This window comes from Perissodus microlepis, chromosome 11, assembly GCF_051167445.1.
Source record: "Perissodus microlepis isolate ML-2025 ecotype Zambia chromosome 11, ASM5116744v1, whole genome shotgun sequence".
Lineage (NCBI taxonomy): Eukaryota > Metazoa > Chordata > Actinopteri > Cichliformes > Cichlidae > Perissodus > Perissodus microlepis.
In genome coordinates, this window is record NC_140471.1 from 1,050,138 (window position 1) to 1,072,915 (window position 22,778).

Here is a 22,778-nt window from a genome sequence, read left to right on the forward strand (position 1 = left end):
ATCTAAAGTGGATTTATCCTGTGGAAACAGCAATTTTCATTTTTAGAGCATTTTGAAATCATTGAAAGAGTAGGTCATATCTTGGCAATTTGAAAGGCTTTTATTTTGGAAGGCAAAATCAGACTGATTTGATATTGATATGGTATCACTGTGGGGTTGGATACTATTGATCTAAAGTGGAATTATCCTGTGGAAACAGAAATTTTCCATTTTAGAGCATTTTGAATTCGCTCCAAGAGTAGGTCATATATGGGCAATTTGAAAAGGCTTTTATTTTGGAAGGCAAAATCAGAGTGACTTGATATTGATATGGTATCACTGTGGGGCTGTATACTCTTGATCTAAAGTGGAATTACCCTGTGGAAACAGCAATTTTCCTTTTTAAAGCATTTTGAAATCGTTAAAAGAGTTGGTTGTATATGGGCAATTTGAAAAGGCTTTTATTTTGGAAAGCAAAATCAGACTGATCTGATATTGATATGGTATCATTGTGGGTTTGCATACTCTTGACCCAGATTGAAATTCTCCTGTGGAAAAAAGAATTTGTCTTTTTAGAGAAATCAGAATTCATTGAAAGATTATTTCCCGTATGTGTCATTTGACAGGGCTCTTATTTTGAAAGGCAAAATCATAATGACTTGAGATTAACCTGCTATCACTGTGGGATGGAATACTGTCAATATAGATAGTAATTATTCTGTGGAAACAGCAATTTTCCATTTTATAGCTTTCTGAAGTCATTGAAAATGCACACCGATATATGGTCAATTTGAAAGGGTCATTATTTTAAAAGGGAAAACAAGAATGATTGATATTGACATGGTATCACTATGGGGTTCTATACTGTCAATATAGACTGCAACTAGTCTGTGGAAACGTGAATTTTCCATTCTGAATTAATTGAAAAAGTAGTTAAAAAATAAACATTTAGAGGGCTTTTACTTTGAAATCCAAAAGGAGATGGCTTTAATATTGACATGTTGCTACTAGAATACTAGGGTATGTCATTTGTATCCAACATTAGAGTGTGCAAACAAGACTAATTGATATTTATGAATATGCTCTTAATTTACTGGAAGTTGGCTTTTATTTAGAAGTCATGCTTCAGGATCTTTTATTTTGAAATCAGGTTTCCACGTCTTTTGCCATAATACTTTGAATACACAGGGAACGTAAAACAAAGTGGAGGCTGGCTTGACTGCAATGCTGGAACTGGAGGCTGGCTTGACACCAGTGAAAAACGGCGGACACACTCGGCCTCATTAGAAAACATTACACACTGACTTTAATACAAACACACACAGTTTGTTGTGTGAAGTTCCTAAAGACAAACTGTTAAAGGAGGAAACAAAGCAAACTTACAGTTTCTTCACACACCAACAACAAGCTCCACTCCACGAAGTTCAGCAAAGAGAAACTTTGAGCAGGAAGGAAACACCCAGAGAGGCGTTTGGGGACACTCAGAAGCATCGAAAAGTCCGTGTTGCATTCAAGTGAAACTTGGAAATTCACTAATCTTCAACTAAGTCCTTAAGTGAAGATTTATTTCTGCTGGTTTTCCAGTTTGAAGCACAAACATCTGTCATCACTTTGTTGTTGTTCTTCCTGCAGCGTTTGAATATTTCAACACTGAACTGATGTTTGTTCAAAGCTCATTTCAACCTGTTGAAGTCATGAATGAAAGTGCAGACTGAGAGTGGATCACATGATGTCTAAGGTGTGTCATGTGACATGTTCAGTATTGTCACACATGTCTAGATTGTCCCTGATATCATAACTGCTCAAACACTGATGATTATACTTGAAGAATTATTACTGATGGCAGCAAAGTTTGAATGGAGCTCTCTGTCTGTGCTGATTTGTCGCCCTCTGGAGGTCAAAACACAAACTGCATGATGTCACTGTGACCACCACAGTGACAGGAAGTGTTTGTAAATGACTGAAACACTGAAATGATGCTAATGGCTGTCGTTAGGCTCACTGATAGCAGTGCTGATGTGTTCATGTCAAACACTGGCTCAGGTCAGACTCCTTCATCCTTCTCCACAGCCACACAACGACATGTTTATGGACCAGCGGACTTTCCAGCATCACATCTGTTAGCTTGGTGTCTCAAATGAAAGAATAGATGTGGATCTGTGTCAGAGAGCAGCTTCTTCCTCCATGGATTCCACGAGCATCAGTCCAGCTGCTTTAATTAAATTCAATTGAATTTAATTAAATTCAATTTTATTTATATAGCACCAAATCACAACAAAAGTCGCCCGATATATATATATATATATATATATATATATATATATATATATATATATATATATATATATATATATATATATATATATATATATATATATATATATATATACGCTTTAGCCTTAGGGCCCAGCAGAAGGTGGAAGAGGAGGAGGATGGCTCAGTATCTTACGCCCTGTGACTGTCACTGATGCTGCCCTCACATCTGATCTGTTTTCCTGTTGGATGGAAACGGGCCACCATCTGGCATGTCTCGTAGTCTGTGTGACATCCCTCGTGTCATGTCAGGTTAAGTGTTTTCAGGATTGTTGTGCAGTTCATGTTTAAGTTATTCATGTATTGCATAGCCTTCTCATGCACTGCACAAGGTCCTGTTCACAGTCATTGCCAGTCCTCCTAGTTTTGTCATAGTCATGTCACAGTTCTCTTAGTTTCAGTTCTCCCAGTGTAGGTTCTAGTTTAGTTTCGCCACTGCCCTTTCTGCTTTATGTTGCCCTGTATCAGCCATAATAAAGGCTCACCTTTTGTTATAGATATTTCTGTCTCCGCGCCTGTGTCCATACCTGGGTCCAACACACACACACACCTCCGCACAGTCTGCCGTGACACAGTTATCAGCCCCATAACTGTGGCTCAGATTGGCCCTCCTGCACCTGCTAGCAGGCTCAGTAAGTCGTTATCACCAATTCATGAGCCGGACCGCTGTGTCCCAAAAATATTATTTCTCTTATCGACTTGAAACCATTGACATGATCTTTATTTTAAAACAGGTGAGCAGATCCAGTGTATGTCATCAGTGAGCTGGTGAAAAGATGCCAGGACAAGAACATCATCCTGAACTGTGTGTGTGCTGTCCTCACATATACATGTCAGTATCTTCTTTTACTTTAGCAGACAAACGCCCACATAGCAAGCAGGTCTGACCCGGATCTGGTATCAAGCCGGCACTGCTGGCTGACTTCCATAAGACGTATGTCATCCAGATACGGGCCAGGCCGGGCATAGATGCCACTGTTTATGTGTCTGCATGCCATATCTGGCCTGATTGTGGTTTGGGTTATGTGGCCCAGGCTCATAGAAAACAGGTCTTGGGAGGAGGAAGTCATCAGATCTAGGTATACATATTTCTGTATTAGTAGTCAAAATGACTCATTTAGATTCAAACTGAGAGAGCTGACAGTTCCTACTTATGGAAGTGCAGCTCCTTCAGAGATGGGACAAAGAGGAGGTCACCAGTCTTGCTGAGGCCAAGTCCGATTTGATTTTCCAGTCAACGCTGAGAGACCTTGACCAGGAAGTCAGAGGTCAGCTGATGCTGTGAGCAGGAAATGAAGCAAGGAAGAAGGATCGTTCTACTCAATCTAAAAGAAAATCTCCTGGTACTTGTGTTCTTTGCTGTTATTTATATTCATTATGGCCGTTATAATGATGAGCCTTTGATATTAACAAGCACGTTTTCATTGTCACAGAGAGGGAAACGTTGTATTTTCTGCGTCACTTCCTCACAGTAAAGATATTTGTACCGATTCTGTAGGTAAACTGTTGATGGGACAATAAACAAATTTCATTTTGCTAAATGTTGTGCAGGAAAGCTGTGGTTGCTTCTTAGACTATCATGACCTGGATGACTGAGAACCTACACAGACACGTTCTGAAGGAAGTCTCCACACTTATTGTACTGATTTAACTCTGCTTATTGTCATCGAGCAAAGTTTGATTAATGTGTCTCTATTGACAACACAAAGCATTTTTTTTCACTATTTATAAAAAGTAGAAGTCTTAAAATATATCTGCAGTGCTTGGTGTAAATTAAATGATTCAAGCTCCAGTTGGTTGTCATCTTCATTGAACATAAATATGAATAAATGATAATAATATATAATATCGTAAATAATAAAATATCATGTGTTGTTTGTATTTTCTGTAAATGTCTGTTTGAATGTAAATGCTTTGTTCCAGACAGACAGGGAGTCGCTATAAGGCTGTCCAATCAAACCCACGTCTGTAACAGAGACTGAAGAAGATTGTAACAGGGTCCAACAGTCTGCAGTGGCCACCACAGGCCACAGTCTTCACATCACAATTTCCACATGTCTGTGACGTCTCCTTGTCCTTGTACTCATGCCTTGATGAACAAGTAGGTAGAGTTCAAATGTGGGTTTTCAGTGAGTTTATAAGAACAATTTACTGTTACTGCTGCTGTTTGTGTTTTGTCAGGTTTGTTTCATGAACATTTGTCAGACAGAAGAAGGTGATATTCCAACAGAGCTGAAAAGGAGAGCCGTCGATGCCTTACATTTGAAGAGCAGAGCAGCTGAAGGAAAGCTGTGACTCCAACGTGAGATGGACACTGTGATTCATCACCAGCAACACGCTGACCTGCATTCATCCATAGATGACACTCAGGACCCTGGTTCCACAGCTGTTCTTGTTCACAGCTGCATCCAGTTAGAGAAGAAACTGTATAATGCAGTGATGATGTTCCAGCGTCATGTTGTTGCTCCTCCTCCACATGCTTACCTGCCACAGTTTAACTCAGACAGTCACGTCACCTGATCTGCATGTGTTGCTGTGCGATGACGTCATCTTGACTTTGACGAGGAGAAAAACTAGTTTAGTCCTGCAGATGGCGATCTTGCACCGTGTTCAGAGAGCCGACACTTTGATGATGCTGGTCTACTTACTTTTAGCCTGGGTTGGACTCTATATGAGCAGCTTCCACTCTGGTTTCACTCTTAAACACACTTGTTTGATTTCACTTGTAAAAGTTGAAAAATAAATATTTTATTGCAAATTTATTTGTTGATACATTTTTTGAGGGTCAAATATCCTGTTTGATTTGAGGAATGAACTGTTAGGGTGGAAAAATGAATCAGGTTAAAATACTTTAAATCAGTGCAGATGTATAATGTAATTTAAATGTTGATAATGGTTGTAGTGGGCTTGTAATGTAAATGTGTTGTGATTAAATGTGACATTAATGGTGACGCTGCATAAACCTGATAAAACAGTTCTATTAGTGGGTCTGTGTGATCAGCATCAGTGGGTTAAGGTGAGGCCTTGACTAGCAGAACGTCATGTTGGTGTTTGACAACACATGAGCCAACATCAGACTCCGACCGCTACGATGCTAAAGATCAGAAGATCCAGTGTGACATCATCGTTACCTGGCAACAGAAGCCCTCATCTGACTTTATTGGAGGATGTTTACAGCAGCAACACTGTTTAGTTTGATATGACGGATTAACAACATGCTGTGATGTCCAGTTCATCTGTAACAGATACTGGATCTAATCAGTGAGCAGATATTTGATCACCTTATTTATAACTATACTAGAGCGCTAAATGTGCACATATTAAAGATAAGAGAAGATAAGACTTTATTGATCCCACAACGGGAAAATTTTTGCGTCACCTCAGCTCAGGTACAGATATATGAAGGAAATACAAAAATACAAATAAGTACAATCAATGAAAAAAAAGTAAGATAATACACTATATACAATGGTAGCATACAAATCAGAGGCTCTTCTAACACAGGAGCCATGTTGAGTTTAGATCACAGCCGACCACCGGCAGTCTGAAATGGAATGAAGCCCACTGACAGCGAGCAGGTCTAAACAGGAACGCACCCATTTGTATGCGTGGCAATGATGTGGCTGCAGCTGACACAGGATTGGTTCAAACTAAACATCAGACGCATTTCACAGAGTTCACAAATAAACTCACGTTTTTATCTTTGAAGATCATCATAAAGTAGAATTTATGGTCCAGTAGAAACAGCAGGAGGTTTGGGCCCTTCTGATGCAGCAGAAACAGGATTTGGAGGAAGATGTTAATAGATTAGAAAGAATTGTAGACTGTGAATCAATGCAAGTCTTTCTAGACAGATCTTTAATAATCCTCAGGTAGGTTCCTCTGGGACAGTCACAGATAGAGACACCAACTCTGACGTCCTTTGAAAGCCTGACTTTGAATTTTCATAACTCGTCATGTGCACAGATGTTAATTCTACATATTCCTGGTACTGAACTCTAAATCAATATGAAGAAAATGCTCCTGCTAATCTGCATATATGTTGATATCAAATCCTTTTCCAGCACATGGATAAATCTCTATAAATCTTTCAGTCTGATCAGAAGGGGCACAGTGTTGTTATTGCAGCACTGCCTGATGTTTGAAAAGCTAAATGTCCATTTTAAAGTGGTCGTGTGTAGGATTGTGTTTCCTTCCTTTGTGCAGTTCTTACAGTAAACATGTTTGAATGTTTCCTGTTCCCCTGATGCTTCTTCCTGTTGGATAAAGTTGGTTTGAATAACATGTTCTTATAGGTTTCAATGAACTTCAAACTGTGATCCACTTACAAAACTGTCTCATTTTATTGGATCGATCCACATTTGCATCCATTCACGGTACATTTGACATGAACACGTTTGTACACATGATGAAAGGACAGATGGTGTTTGTGTGTCCTTCTTAAACTTAGTGTGGATGTTTCATCATGTAGAACCACTTAGAACAAAGTCTTTGGGAACATTTGGAGAACACGTTTAGGAAAGTAACATCCTGGTAGAACATTTTCTTACAGCAAAGCAGAGCTGCAACATGACTGTGAGGATTCACAATAATAAAGTCAGAATACTTTATTATTATGAAGACTAAAGTGCAGCTTAATGCTGCCAATGAATACACATGTTCTTTGTGAAAGCATGTGTGAGCACAGCTGACGTGCACCACACTGACCCCACTCGCCCCATTTCTTCATCCACTTCTTGCTCTTGTGCTTGAAATGAGACGCAGACGCAGCAAAAGTCAGAGGCTCTAAAATCCACAAAAAGGGGGCTCGTTAGATCAGGATACTGGATGTGATCCATAGAAAACATGGATAATACACCACTTTATTTGAAGACATCTGTAGCACTGCCTCAGTTCTGGATGTTTCCACAGACTCCTCTGTGCACCTAAAGAAAAGGTCAAAGGTCAGCAGCACATGTAGTTGGGACAATTCTTCATTTACAAACAACAGTCGCACAAACTCTACAATTATTTTCCTCCAATTAGGACTTTGCACCTGCAGAAATGGTCCTGTGTGATTTCTAGGCTGTGATATAAAAACTAGCTCCTAATGGCAGCGATTCACTCAGTAAACATGTGTTTCCTTCACCAACCTCACACACAGATCCAATAAGATCAGGAAGTGGGCAGTATAGTACAATATGTGTTATTTTGTACTGTACTGCCCAAACTAAAGATCTGCTGAAGTGTTGGAAATGATTCAGATGTTTATTTTGGACGATACAGCAGAAGATCAGACATGAAAGTGGAGATAACACAGAAGACCTGCAGCAAAGGGTCAGAGGTCAGACTGGGCCCCTGGATTCAACAATGAGCCAATGATCATCAAGCAGTGACTAAAGCAGAGCCCTGACGTTCTGACATTCATCACACAGTTAGAACAAATGTCTGCTGATGACTTCATCTCATGAAATGACTGATAGATGTCAGTTCATTGATCAGCTGCTGCTGATCTTCATCGTCACAGAAACATTCAGCTTGTTTCAATCAGTAAATAACTCCCACGACTCTCAGTTTGAACTGTTCCCACTCAAAATGCTGTGAGAACAATGATCATTGTAGAACTTCACAAACATCACGTGTTGTTTTCCACATGTAAGATCAGCAAACACACAGAAACCTCCTGTTGCCACACACGGCCTCTAAAATCTCTTCCACAGTTTCTGTCTGAAGTCCACTCTCTGTGTCGGATCCACAGGAAACAACAAGATCTTATTAACATGGTTTTCAATGTGTCTCCTTACAAAAAGTCCAACCAATGAACAAATGTGTGTATTTGTGGAGGCCGAACAAAAGCGTGACACATTTCTCTGTTTCTATAAACTGGAGTCAAACACAAACATGAAGAGTTTCACTGACAGACTCCAAAATGCCCCCGCAGTGAATCAAAGGGAAATCCTACAGTGTGGCCAGAGAAGCTTAATGGCTCCAACATCAACACATCCACAATGTTGGATCCAGTTCTGCCTCACAGAGTTACTAAGACACACCCTCTGCCAGCATCACAACAGCTCCACCTGCTCCACCTGCCTCCTCAGCATCTGTACACCTGAAGAGAAAAGAAAGGCTCCAAAAGCTCAAAAATATACAATTTGAAGTTTCATCCAACAATAACATGTTTGCCTTCCACACTTCTATTATTCATGATCACAAACACAAAGAACTTGTGCAGCCCTGATATCAGCCCTAATATATGAGTGTGTTTGCCCAAAGATTGAAACAGCATCAACATGACAGGTGTAAGAAATCTTCTCTCAGCCTTGTTTGGCAGAAGATCCCTGCAACAAAGATTGTAGCTGAAAGATGACGTGTGTATCTTTCGTCATCTTCAGCAGTCGACTGGACCAGCGCAGACATGCTGCAGGACCGGATGCGCTGTCTACACCGGCTGTCTCTCACCCTTTACCCGCCCCTGTTGCTTGTCTTGTGTTTCTATGGTGTATTGATAGTCATGTGCTTTTTGTGCTGAAGTGTTTTTTCTGTTATCAAACTGTTCTCCCACTAGGAGCTCAGTCTGAGTGGAGTTTTTTTCTCCTCCTCTCACCTCATGTTATGTATTTTTGTTGTTTTTTTCCTATCAGCCTACCTTTCTGACATGTCTCCCCAATGCGCCATTAGCGTGCTGCCTGCTGTAACCCTAATTTCCATCGGGATTGATGTTTTCTCTGACACAATTAAATAAAACCTGATGAAGGTCAAAGGTCATCACTTGTATTTGAACTAAAAACTTGTGATCTGGAATTCTTTCACTGTTTTTGACAATAGTGTTATTTATCATAAAGTAATTCAGAGTCATTCATACCAGAGTAACCAGAGAGCACAACATATATTTAACTTTCTACAGGACTTAAAGCTATGATATTATGTTATATGTTATATTATATGTTGATATGTTATATTATATTATGATATTAAGTCCAGACACTCTGAGGATTATCTGAGTACTTCTAACATTTGAGGGAAGATGAACAACTTTAATAATAGACCAACGCGTTTCGGCTTATTATTAAAGTTGTTCATCTTCCCTCAAGTGTTGCTGGAGTTCCTGCTTTGTGAATTCTTTTATCCTCTCCATGCACCTTGGAAGCAGGTGAAGTTGTGCCAGAAAAATTTTTTTTTGCTACTTCTAACATTACACAAAGCAAAGGTCTCCATCAGTGTTCATGAAATGCTGGGTTTATCCTTCTTGTAAGGGAGCTGCTGGTGAAGATCACGAGCCCTGCTTCATCCCGGCGATGAGTTTCAGTCTTCCTGGTGTTTCTGAAATGATGCCTCTCACTGTGGGTCAACAGAACATCTGGCACAGGACAGCTGTAATGAAAGAAATTGAAAAAGTTTTGAAAAAAAATCTTGGAAATGCCCTATATGTGAGAAGCAGATTTTGTAGATAACTAACAAGATAACTAAAAGTATAATTTTCACCATACAATTACTATCTTGTCATCTGCTGCACTGTCTGTTTGGGCTCTGGGCGTGTCCTTCCCAGCGCTCATGAGACTGCTTTGCTGCACTGTGGTATGAGGTGCTAACCTGTTGACGGTGTTAATTTTAAAATGTATTCCACCAAAGATTATAGAAGTAACATATTCTGAATACTTTACAACTACATGAATGAACTATTGCTGTGTGATTTATTACTATTACTGAAGGTTACTCTCCACACCAACACCAACTAGATGTTTAAATCTTAATATAAATGAGTAACAGTAGGTGCACATCAGGTAAGGCTGCACTTTTTGCAGCAATCTCGTATATAAAACAGGTCCGCGGCTCCGAACCGTAGTAAAGGGACCTCTGGCTAATACGTCGGGGTCTTTTTTTTTTTCCTGGATCACCTGTTGAGAAAGAAAAAAGAAAAAAGCAGAAGAAGACTAGAGCAATAAAATAAACACCACCATGATGATCTATGGGAATATAACAGTAAATACTAAATGTTAAACATTATTGTGCAGCACGTAAGATCGACAGCGCACAGTGTGCTTTAAGGTAGGAGCCAAAAAGGAGCAGAGCAGTGGCGTTAAGGACGTCCTCGCCGTACCTGGGTCCATCAGGTCCTCCAGACGCGTGAGCAGTTTGGTGAGTTTCACCATTTGCTCCAGGAGCTGCGCCTGGATGACGGCCGATTCCAGCAATACCACCGTCTTTCACTCGCTCAGTTTGAGGACCTGCTGTCCCGCGTTGGTCCCAGCATTGCCCGCCTAGACACCAACTCCAGACGCTCAATCCCACCTGCAGAGCGCCTGTCCATCTGCCTGAGGTTAGTAAAAGTGTTTAATACGGTAGTCCTTTATTGATACCTGTGCTAACATGGATGTGCTATGCTATCAATGAATGCTGTCGGTGTTTACTGATAGCAAGCTGTGGTACGGAGACGACTGTTTATAATATTTCTAGTGATACTCAGGTCTCATCAAGTCCCGATTTAATTTGATTTATGCTGTTATCAGTGTTTGAATGATAGCATGGCTGTGGTGTCATATCAGTGTATGCTCTCGCTGTTTGCTGATATCAAACTGTGGTATGAGGACCACTGTGGGTTAACCTTTGTAGTGATACTGACTCCTTTCTTTTTATTTAGACCTGGTTTAATTCTGGGATAGTTGAATATTTGTATATAATCCCAGCAGACTGTTTTAGATTATATCTAATATATATCATGTAATTATCCTTATGATTACAAAAGGTTTTATGTAAGATTTATGTTTTGTAATTTAAATCTGACATCACAAAAGTATTTTGGAATTTGAATAATGTATTTTGTAACTGCAGCATTTTGTCCAGGTTCCTTGCCACCGAGGACTCCTTCAGGACCATCGCATTCAGTTTTCGAGTTGGCGTGTCCTTGGTGAGCCAGATCACCCCCCAGGTAGCGACGTCCATCTGGGACTGTCTAGTGGACGACTTCATGGCTGTGCCTTCAACTGCAGACTGGCGGTCCATCACAGAGGGATTCCAGGAGCGCTGGAACTTCCCTCTCTCCCTCACAGTGGAGGTTGTATCTGCGCTCCATGGAGCTCCGTCCTGAAATTGCGGAGAAGTGTGTGAAGGCAACGTGTGTTCTCCACAATTTTCTGCGCTGTTTGAACGAGAGAGGGGCACCTGCTGTGAGGGGTGTGGCACCTGCTGTGAGGGGTGTGGCACCTGCTGTGAGGGGTGTGGCACCTGCTGTGAGGGGTGTGGCACCTGCTGTGGTGGAGCCGTTGCAAGGCCTGGGTCGTGTAGCAGCAAACAACTCCTCCAGAGAGGCTGTTCTGGTGGGGGAGAAGTTCATGGCCCACTTCTCAGCGGAGGGAGCCGTGTCTTGGCAACCAAAGGAGTAGCCTGTTTGAAGTCTGAGTGACTTCCCCACAACGGCTCTTTTAAGAGCCACCCACAAACCTCTAAAGAGTGTTCCTGTCTTTTTAAATTTTTCTTAATAAATGCAGCTCTACTCCAAAATAAACTAACCTCTCTTTACTCTCTTAAATAACTTGTCTTCACTATGTTCCTATATACAGTGTGATGCAACCGTTTGGGCAACCTTATTAATAGTCATTATTTTCCTGTATGAATCGCTGTTACAGTAAAAAATGTCACTTGCATATATCATATAGGAGACACACACATTGATATACACTAAATATTCATTTCATTTCTCTTTTTTTGTGTTGCCAATTTATGCATCTGCTTGATTTTGTTTAAACAATTATTGCACACTTTCTGTAAATCCAGTGAACTGCATTTCACTTCTCAAATATCACTGTGTGTGTCTCCTGTATGATGTATTTACCTACAGTTTTTATTGTAACAACCAACGATTTATACAGGAAAATAATGACTTTTCACAAGGTTGCCCAAACTTTTGCATCCCACTGTATTAGAATGTTTTGTCATTAGTATAATATGAAATAAATTCTACATGTGTCAGTCGGGTGCCAATATTTGCTGTGTAGTAGAACTGAGACATTAGTCATTACAAATGTTTATTGGAAAAAATATATAAATTCACTAACAAAAACATTAAACATAAATATATAACATTTAACTATTTACAGAGAGACGGGAATAAAAAGGACCCAGCTTGGAGTGGAAGAGCCTCAGGGAGAAGGAGGAGAAAAATAACAACATTGTTTCTGCCCTGGAGAGCTGCTGCCTCATCAGACAACGACTGATTGCTAGGGTCCACGGCAGTGATGAGCTTTTCCTCCATACTGAATGAAGAATGAAGGGCTTTGGCTGGACCTGCCCCTTTGACCTAGGTCAGAGCCACGTCACCAAGCTCCTGATTGGTTGTCGCGGTGCGATTTGATGCTGGAGTTCAGATTTTTCCAACTCGAGCGGTAGACGCGAAACGCGCGTATGCACAAAATGCAACACAAAAACTGACGCGCATGGTTTTATTCGCGAGCCAAACGTGCCAGACGCGGTACACTGATGCCCGTTTCACGCGTTTTCGCGATACAAATCTGCTTCCAAATTTTCGCGGGACACGCAATCGCGTTCTCTGATTGGATGGTTAAATTTGTGATTGACATGACATTGGCCAATCAGATGAGAGGAAGAAAAATAGGGTCAAAATTCGTACTTGTAACTTGAAAGTTTAGTGCAGACTTTCACACGTATTTTTTGGATAAGTCCACACACAAGTCTTTTTTACACACACAAATCCTGATTTACAAGTACAAAATATTTATGACCACAATTGAGCCCATAGTAGTAAAGCACTGGAAGGATGAGGTGGAAACAGGAAGTGTGTAGATTCAGTGGACTTGGCATCCTCCATCTGCCTCCATGCTCTCTTTACTGGTCTTCTAAAAACTTCTCCTGTAGCTGTTTAAATGTTTAGGATAGCATTTAGAATTCAACGTTTGTCATTACACATGTCTAAATACAGGGTAACAAAATACAGTTTGCATCTAATCAGTAAGTGCAATAAGAGCAGATTATGTATAAGTTCAGTAGAGAGCAGATATACAGATGTGCTGTTGTATACATATGTACAGATATACAGATGGTGTAGCATACAGATGTTCTGTATTGCTGTACAGATGGGCAGATATACAGGTGTACTGTGAACAAATATACAGATGTGCTACATATATGCAGATGTATCGGTGTGAGGTAAACAGATCCACAGAGTGCTATGAATATATCTACAGCAGTGGAAGCGTAGCTCTCTGAACAGACTGTAACAGTGAACAGTGTAGGCACTATAACAGAGACTGTCAGTGTCCTAAAACTATAGCAGTAACCAATGTGAGCATGTGGTGAATGTTGAGAATGAAATGATCATGGTCACTGGGAGGAGGAGTGTGGAAGGGTTCAATGAGTGTGGATGGAAAGGCTCAGCGGGGGCTGAGTTCAGTAGGGTGACAGCTGTGGGGGAGGAGCTCTTCCTAAACCTGCTGGCTTTAGTCTGAAGGCTCCTGTAGCGCCTTCTGGGGGGGAGGAGCTGGAGGAGTTTATTGGCAGGATGAGAGGAGTCCCTGAGAATGATGCGTGCTCGGCATAGACATGTCTTCTTGTGGACATCCTCAATGGCAGGAAGTGGAGTCCCTGTGGTGAAAACTGCCCAACCCGCTGCAGTGCCTTGTGGCCAGCAACAGTTCCCATACCACACTGTGACACAGTTGGTCAGGATGCTCTCTATCACATAGTGGTAGAAGTTAACCAGTATGTCAGCAGACAGGTGGTTCTTCTTCAGTGTCCTCAAGAAAAAGAGGCGCTGATGGGCCTTCTTGACCAGGCTGGAGGTGTCAGTTGACCAGGACAGATTCTCAGAGATGTGGATCCCCAAGAACTTGAAGCTGGAGACCCATTCAACAGCTGTGCCATTTATGTAGATGGGGACATGGGGGTCTCTGTTCTCCCTCCTGAAGTCCACAATGAGCTCTTTGGTTTTGCTGGTATTCAGGAGCAGGTTATTGTCAGCACCACACAGCTAGGTGCTTTACTCTTCCCTGTAGCAGACTCATCATTGCCTCTGATGAGACAGTCACCGCGGTGTCATCTGCAGACTGGATGATGGAGTTGGATCCGGACCGAGGTCTGCAGTCATAGAGGAACGGGCTCAGCACACAGCCCTGTGGAGTGCCAGTGTTGAGTGTGATGGTGGTAGAGCAGTTATGGCCTGACCTTACATGCCAGGGTCTGTTGGTCAGAAAGTCCATGATCCAGGTACAGATAATAATAATAATAATGGATTGCATTTATATAGCGTCTTGCCCAAGGACACAACGACCAGGGGGATCAAACCGGCAACCTTCCGGTTATAGATGAGCTTCCCAATCCCCTGAACCACAGTCACCTGGAGTTGCTGAGTCCAAAATCCACAAGTTTGGTGATCAGCTTGGAGGGAATGACTGTCCTGAATGCTGAGCTGAAGTCAACAAACAGCATTCTTACATAAGTAGTGCATAAATATCTGAGTACACGTTGCAAGAAACTGCATTCCCAGATCACATCCAGTGTGTGCTGGAAAATTTGCAACGATTCTACAAAAATGTTCCACGTGGTGTTTTTTTTTCTTCCTACTGGTGATGATCCAGTGGAGCTGCAGTCACTCCAGGCTCCCTTGTGGTGCCACAAAACAAACAAACTCGTGCGTCCATGACTGATCCTGCTGCTTCACTTCTGTATGAATTGATCTTTTCATCACGGTTCACTTTGGACAAGCAGGAAACAGAGGTGACGCTGACTTGTGGCTTTGCAGGAGGATTCCCTTTAACAACAGGAGCATGCACACAGTTTGTTTTAGGCCACCATGAATAGCTCACATTGTAAATGACAAAGAGCCAGTATATGATACTGCAGCTTCCACTCACTGTGACAGGATGGCTCGTAGGAGGTGATTACACTCTGCTTCATTGGGTTCCAGTTCAGATTAAGGGACAACACATGGAAAGACAGAAACTGGGAACAAATGTTTGAAAATTATTTACTGTTAGAAAACATTCAGTGAAAACAAAATTGATTTTTCTGTTTGGCTTCAAATCTGAGTCTCCCAAAGCCAGTCAGACAGTAGAGTTGGTATAAACAGAGAGAGGAGATGAAGCTTCTTTTAGACAGAGGAAGGGAAATATTTAGATTCACTTAAAAGGATAATTCTCTTTTTCTAGCACTTTCCACTTTCACTTTCTTGCCATTAAGCTCTAATTATCTTTAATTTCACTTCAAATACACGAACACAGAAAAGTAAGAGTGTGATTCTGCCAAAGGTAAAACCTAAAATGTAGCATTTTGAAAGGTCCCTGCTCACTGACCCCTCTGTCGCTTCACTGCTGTATATGTGCTGGATTATTTGGACTACATTGCATTGTACAGTTAAACTATGATTGTATCTGTGGGGCTTAAAAACAATGACATGTGTGCACACACTCACAGTGGATTCATTTTCACTTCTTTAGGGCTGGTCTGGAGACATTAACTGGCTCTAGATGACAGAAAGCGCTGCAAGGACTGAGAAAAAACAGCATTAATCCCTTTTTGGTGCACATTATGACAGCTGGGATTCATGTATTGTGTATGTTATGTGTTGAGGTTTTCTCTTTGTGACTGAGGTCCTTACTGGCGGTGAGATTTGCATTGAGCGTGCAGTGCAGAGTGATCAGACACATATGTGCTGTTCCACAAACAGGATGTTTTTATTGTAGTCACTGCAGCAAGTGAGATCAGTGAGAAATAAACCAGGAGAGATGGAAGGAAAAGATCAAACAACAGATCTTAAGTCCATGATACAATCTGAATGAGGAGAAAAGGCTCACTGTGTGGAAGGCTGAGATACTCGTCACTTCTGCAGACGAGCAGCAGAGACAGTTCAACAGGCCACAGAGTATCTTTCCAAAAGTTTTGGGGATCATTGAAATGTTTTCTGGCAGCACTGAGAGCAGCCTTTGTTCCTTTTGCTCAGCAGGGTTTTCATCTTACAGTGTGATTTAGCAGGTGGGGAACCTAAAATCAGCTGCAGTGGCTCTTTGTAGAAACTGAAATCAACAAGATGTAAGCAGGTATTTCTGTCCTGGCTGATTTCCACCCTCTACACTGACAGTTCACTGTTTACACCGTCTTTTTTCTACATTTAAGCATCACCAGCTGAAATTCATATTCATCTCTGTTACACTTGATGTAACAGACCACGAGCACCACAGCCACTGTGCATCAGTCACACAGTTCTTTACTGTGAACTAACCTGATTATCCTGCACTAACCTGCAGAGGACTTTCATGTGCTCTTTAAGTAACACAGTTAGTTTCTTTGCAGCGTGTTTCACAATATGAGAACATGAGGACTTCTATCTAAGCTTTCAGTTTATGCCACTGAGCAGTCCTTACCTTTAAATATAAGCTCTCCTCTTCCTGTCCTGTCCTGTATTCTTTCTCCATCTCTGAGTGAAGTTATTTCAAACTGCACAAAAACAGTTTGTGTGTTTGCAGATGTTTGTTGGGCTGATAGAAACGTTGCATTTGAAATTACCTGCCACAACATGTTACTCCCTTTATGCTTGATCGTCTTCTGTAGGGCTCGTTAGATGCTGAAGTACTGCGGCCACAGCTTATGGACACCTGCAGTCGTTCCAGAGCTGTGCCAAAAAAACAAAACCACACAGCGGCCCACGTGGACCTGTTACTGTGGCACACGTCATCTCTTTGTATGTAACGTCCCCTGGTGATTATTGAAGGCTGAAGGTTTAGAGTGACAAAAACAATAACTCCCTGCAAATTTGTTAAACCAAAAGTAATGAGAAAATGTAAGGAGTCCAAGGTACAGATATTTGTTGCAAAATGTAATGAGGAAAAGTAAAAAGTACTCCAGTAAAGCACAGATACCTGAAAGTTCTACTTTAGAACAGTAGAGTATACTGTAAAAACTGTGATTTGGGTTAATTAGTATCTAATAGGAAAGTAATAGTAACTATTACTCAGTACAAACATGTATGTGTTGTTTTAATTAAATCTAAGCAAAATTAAACATTTTTGAGATGTTCAGTTATTTAAATTTACACAATTTTGTTTGGGGCAAATTAAGCAATAGTTTGTTGAGCAGATTTAACAGAAATGTATGAGTACCATGAAAAATGAAGAAATCTAATAGATTTAACTAATGAAAGCATTTCCATCTCAATCATTCTACACTTCCGCCCGTAGTCCATTGTGCCACGTGCAGGACACACACGCTTCAGCAGTGGATGACCTCCATTTTGTCCGAGGTAAGATTATCTTAATTTGTTTGAAAATACGACACGTTTTAAACAATAACGTACAGCAGTTTTGAGCAAAAGTTCTAAACAGTATGATACGTCAAAATTAGACGCTAGCATAAGGTCACTTTCCAAGCCTTCACGGCCGTGTTACATCAGAGCTTTGACTAACCACATGTTTTACCATATTAAAAAATATATCAATTATGTATTTCGATTTACTCCCTCATTTACTTTTAACATTTTATGAAAACGTTTCGCACTCAGCAATGAGTGATGTAGTTAAAATCATTCGTGTGGGATTTTGTCAGTCACAGTTTTTCGAAGCTTTTGTCTCCACGCAGTGTTTTCAGTTGTGGTAGTTAAGCTAAAGTGGCTCAGTCCAGCAACATAACTGGTTTTCATTTTCATGCTGTCGGAGTCCTGTGACTTTAGTGCAGGCAGAGCTCACATAGAGGGATGATGTGAGTTTCCAGTTAAACTTGGTCGTGTATCAGTGAGACACAGTCACAATGTTTCTGTTTCTGTAGTAGACTATGCATTTTAAATAGGTTGTGATGGATGATTGTATTAAATTAAACTACTAGTTTTGAAATTGAAGCAGCAGAAAATGACCAAGTTGACCCTACTTAATCTAACTTAACTCTGCCCTTTTACATTTTATTCTAGGTTGAACGAGATAGAGCTCCATGTAATTACTGATGACCAAATCGAGAAGTTGGTTCTTCCATCAGGGATCCCACCAACAGTAGAGGAGCTGCAAAGTGTTGTGAAGGATACCTTTGGGATTTCAAACGACTTCAGTCTTCAGTATTTTGACCCAGAATTTCAGGACTACTTCACTATTCGCAGAAGTGACCAGATAAAAGACAAAGACGCCGTAAAGGTTGTTGGCATCACCCTGGTCATCCTGCCAGTTTCGGCAGCCCCTCTGATCAACTGTCAACTGACTATGACTCATCATCCAATCCAGTTGTATCCAATGCAGACTCTGCTGCAACCACATCTTCTCAGGACACCATTATTCTCAAAAGGCAGAAGTTCACAGAACGTTGTGAGCCCTGGCCGAAGCTGTTTCCCATTCCACAGTCTGCATATGAAACTGAAATGTAACTGGAAAGAGCCACAGGAGTATAAAAAGAATGGAAATCTTCTGCCCACCTCCAAAGTAAAGACTGACATTCTCGAGAAGTTGGCTGAAACTGTATTTTCAATTATGGCCTATTCTCCCTATTATTTTGGGGCAAGCACTAGTGAAGAATTTCAGTGCATACAACGTAAATAAAGCAGAAAAAATATTATATTATACTTTTTTCATACGTTTTATATTCCACAATAAAAACAATTACTGTTTGAATGTTCTCTTTGTGAAATTGTTTCATTTTACTCAGAAAAGAAGTTAAATTAATTTGATTTTCTCTTATCATTCAGTCATTATTTATGAAGTTTAATTGGAAAATTATTGAATCCAATTTGAGTTTTACTTCAAAACAAAAAAAAAATTTCTTTGTAATGGATATTATAGTAATTTTTTACTAAACCTTTGCCAGATTGTTAGTACATTCAAAGTAATTTTTTGTCAGAGATTTATTTCAAATGAATTATTTTTTTTTGTTACAATTAGGCAATTTTAACCTTCAATTTGAGATTCTGTCCCTAAATCCAACACATATTTACTTTTGTTTTTTGTTGAAATTTAATTAACATTTTATATACATTTTACATAAATCACTTGAAATGAAAATCTGCTTAAGTAAATTAAGTGTCACTTTGTTGCCATAGGTTTTTTAAGTAACCTCTAGTCACCGTTTTTACAGTGTACAAAGTATTTGTACTTTGTTACTTCCCCCTTGTAATGAACACTGACCTTAACAGAGGCGAGTGAGTTGTGCAGCTCTTTGTTCTGGGCTGTTTGGTGACCTCTTGGATGAATCGTGGCTGGACAGCCGGCCGCTCTGAGGAAGGTTCACCACTGTTCCATGTTTTACATTTGTGGATAATGGCTCTCACTGTGGTTTGGTGGAGTCCCATAGCTTTAGACATGGCTTTATAACCCTGTCCACACTGACAGATCTCCATTCATTTGTTTCTGAATTTCTTAGGATGCTGGCATGATGTCTGGCTTTGGAGGATCTTCTGGTCTGTGACACACAACAGTTAATTTATCTTAATAATAAACACTTTCATTTAGAAAGTGCAATTTGTGTTTACTTGTGTTGTTGTTGTGTAATATTTAAATGTTATAATCTGAAACATTTAAGTGTGACACTTTTTCATACCACTGTATGTTATTTTATTTTATTTTTTATATATTTCTTTCTTTTTTTGGAGCGATCATGATCGGCCACCCAGACCAAAAATGCCAGGGCCGATTTCCTCCCAGTCCAGCTCTGATTCCTCAATCGTTCTTGTGGGCTACATCTCTCAGACCATGAAGATTTATACTCATTTTACATGGCAGGCCACATACAGCCCACTTTGATGATGACTTTGTGTAGCATGAATGGCAATAAAGGAGGTTTTTATCACTAGGAAAAGCTGTAAAACTTATAAAAAAATACAGTTTAAAGTCCAAAATTCATGCTTGTGCTTGTGGTGAGCAGCAGATCCAACAAGTTAAGAATTATTAACAACTTCAGGCAAGCGTTCAGGTCTGTGAGACTCATTTAGACACTCAGTGAGCCATGGCTCTGTGGTACATGCACACATCTCTGCCATTCGAAGACAGTTTGTATAACTTTATTTTATGTCATTTTCAAATATACATTTTCTTTTTCAACAAAGCAATATTTTATTCAGTGTTTTCATAAAAGCATTCTTTTTATGCATTAATACTACCAGGGAGAACGCACATGAGGTCTAAGGCCTGGACAAGTTTGAAACAATGGAAAATGGCATAAAATAAAAACACTTTATCCAGCTCCTCTGATCAATTCTGCACTCAGCTTTGCAATCTATCATTGAAATTGCTTTGCCACTTTTTCCCAACACACTAGCTTTTCCAGCTCCTCCGTCTCTCTGCATGCCTGCCTGCATGATATGATCCCTGTCTGTCTTTGCATGTGATTGGCTGCATGGTGTGCCCATCGTAATAAACTCCAACACTGCACAGATTCTCAGCAGGGCTGAGGATTCGGCTCCCACATACCACAAGCCATTGATAATTGGCATATGAAATGATCTCGGGGGCCAAATATAATTGTATAAAACAACCCTGGTTTAAAGCTTTTTTCTACCCAATAAACCATCACACAGACCCAGCGTATGCTTCACACATGTCTCAGTTTATCTGTGTGCAGTTACCTGGGGGGTCAGAAGCTGTTTCCTCTTCCTTGAAACTTGCTCCACTCTGTCTTCATCGCTGTGCTCTGCACACTGGTTGTTCGCCCCATCATGTGAATGTTCTCAGGTGCTTTTGGCCAGAATTCATAGGATAGACACAGACAGGGTTCATGAATTATTGCCTGTATCATAAAATAATGGAACGGGCATAATACATATATAATACATATAATCTTTCATAAATTGCCTGCTTTTCAGGAATGGGGGTGGTAATTAGATTTTGGAGCAGTTTTTGACCCATAACTAATGATGAGCAGCTTTCCTCACTGTCACTGGTGCAGTGCTGCACTGATCCCTTCCTGAGAGCCATCCCAATGCAAGCACAAAGAGTTAAGTCAGGAGTTTTTTGATGCGCTTTCATTATTTCCTTTAACTAAGGGGGAGTGAGGTCAAATTTTATCTCAGGCATGTCACGAATACTGAAACCTGGGCTGACTGAACTGACCACAGCCTCTATGACTTCAGCATCACTGTGTCCTTTACACAAGAGGCCGACTGGCCCACAGATCTTGAAACCTCTCTGTAGATCATTGGTTAAATGATCACCAAGCAATATTTGTTTGTGCAGACCTGCCATAACCGTGGGGGACTAGTCCAACTGGAATAGTATGGTGGGGGGAGTTTTGTTCTTCCGGTACGGAATCACACGAGCGTGCTACACTCTCCTTACTGTCACTTCTTGAAGCCTGCTTGCAGCTGTAGGAAACTGTTGGCTCTACACTAGCGTAGCGGGCCCCGCTGGTTCAGAGACTTATCACCTGTGAACAAAGCAAGACAAACAGCTTAACCGGTTTTTAGCTTGAGATCTCAGAGCAGCACCTCTGCCCTTGACCTCAGACGACTCCGACCCCAGACTCTGCTTGCCGCCTTTTATTGAAAATGCATACAGTTTACGCAAGCACCACCCATTGTAACCCCCCTATGGTTATAAAAGATAAGGCACTGTGTGTGTGTGTGTATGCACGTGCGAGCATGTGTGTGTGTGTATCCGTGTGTGTGTGTGTGTGTGCACGTGAGTAAGTGTGTCTTTCTGTGTGCATGACTTCCTGGTTACAACTGTTTTAACAACATCCCTGGTCATAAAAAGGGTCATGTCACCACACCCCTGTATACGGTTTAACCCCTTTAATGGTCCACTGTACACAAGCCTAGGTGAGGCCATAAATGGCAAGAAGTAAACATCCTCACGAAATAAGGACAGAGAACCTTCACCTTCACGTAGGATGCCTGCAGTTAAAACTAATTGCCTCCCCCACATCCTAGATGTGTAGGGGAGAAGAACAGAAGAATATCTAAACTTGCAGTTTAAGGAAAGGTTTACACATTTAATTACAATGGCAACATTTAACAATTCACTCTAACAGAAACACATTTTATGAAGCTGTCAGCTGACTCAGTGATGTTCTGTTCACTCTTTGACACCCCCTGCTAATTTTACCCTGCAGAGCTCCCCTATTTCTCTAGACATGTATCTTTCAGCTAAACGGATTTTTTTTCCACCGTTGCTTCAACTTCCCTCTCATCAGTGCTACCTGGGGTGGCTGTAGCTCAGGTGGTAGCTCAGCCACTAACTGGAAGGTTGGTGGTTTGATCACAGTCTGCTCCAGTCTGCATGCCAAATATCCTTGGGCAAGATACTAACCCTATTTTGCCCTTCGATGCATCCATCGGAGTGTGAATGTGTATGAATGTTAGTTAGTGAGCACTTACAGCTTAGAAAATGTGCCGGTGTGATTGGGTGAATGAAGTTGTTTAAAGCGCTTTGAGTGCTCAGAGTAGAAAAGCGCTATATAAGAACCAGTCTATTTACCATCTTCCTATTGTTTGGTCCACAGTTGAACATTTTCCTTAAATAATGCACTTTATCATTAGCTAAATTTTCCATGGATTCTGTAATTAGTTTGATTAATGATTGGCACGCTGTGACAAT

The 22,778-nt window shown here is 40.8% G+C and overlaps 1 protein-coding gene across 3 annotated transcripts in view; it reads right to left on the reverse strand.

The window, feature by feature from the left end:
- LOC146377003 (NACHT, LRR and PYD domains-containing protein 12-like) overlaps positions 1 to 1,457 on the reverse strand; it is a 554,927-nt gene extending 553,470 nt beyond the window's left edge. For 2 of the 3 annotated variants that reach the window (XM_084944978.1, XM_084944977.1), the window contains exon 1: positions 1,363 to 1,457. The gene's annotated coding sequence lies outside the window, so the exon portion shown is untranslated. The remainder of the gene's footprint in view (positions 1 to 1,362) is intronic. The other variant, XM_084944980.1, reaches the window with a different exon arrangement.
- Positions 1,458 to 22,778: the final 21,321 nt, after the last annotated feature.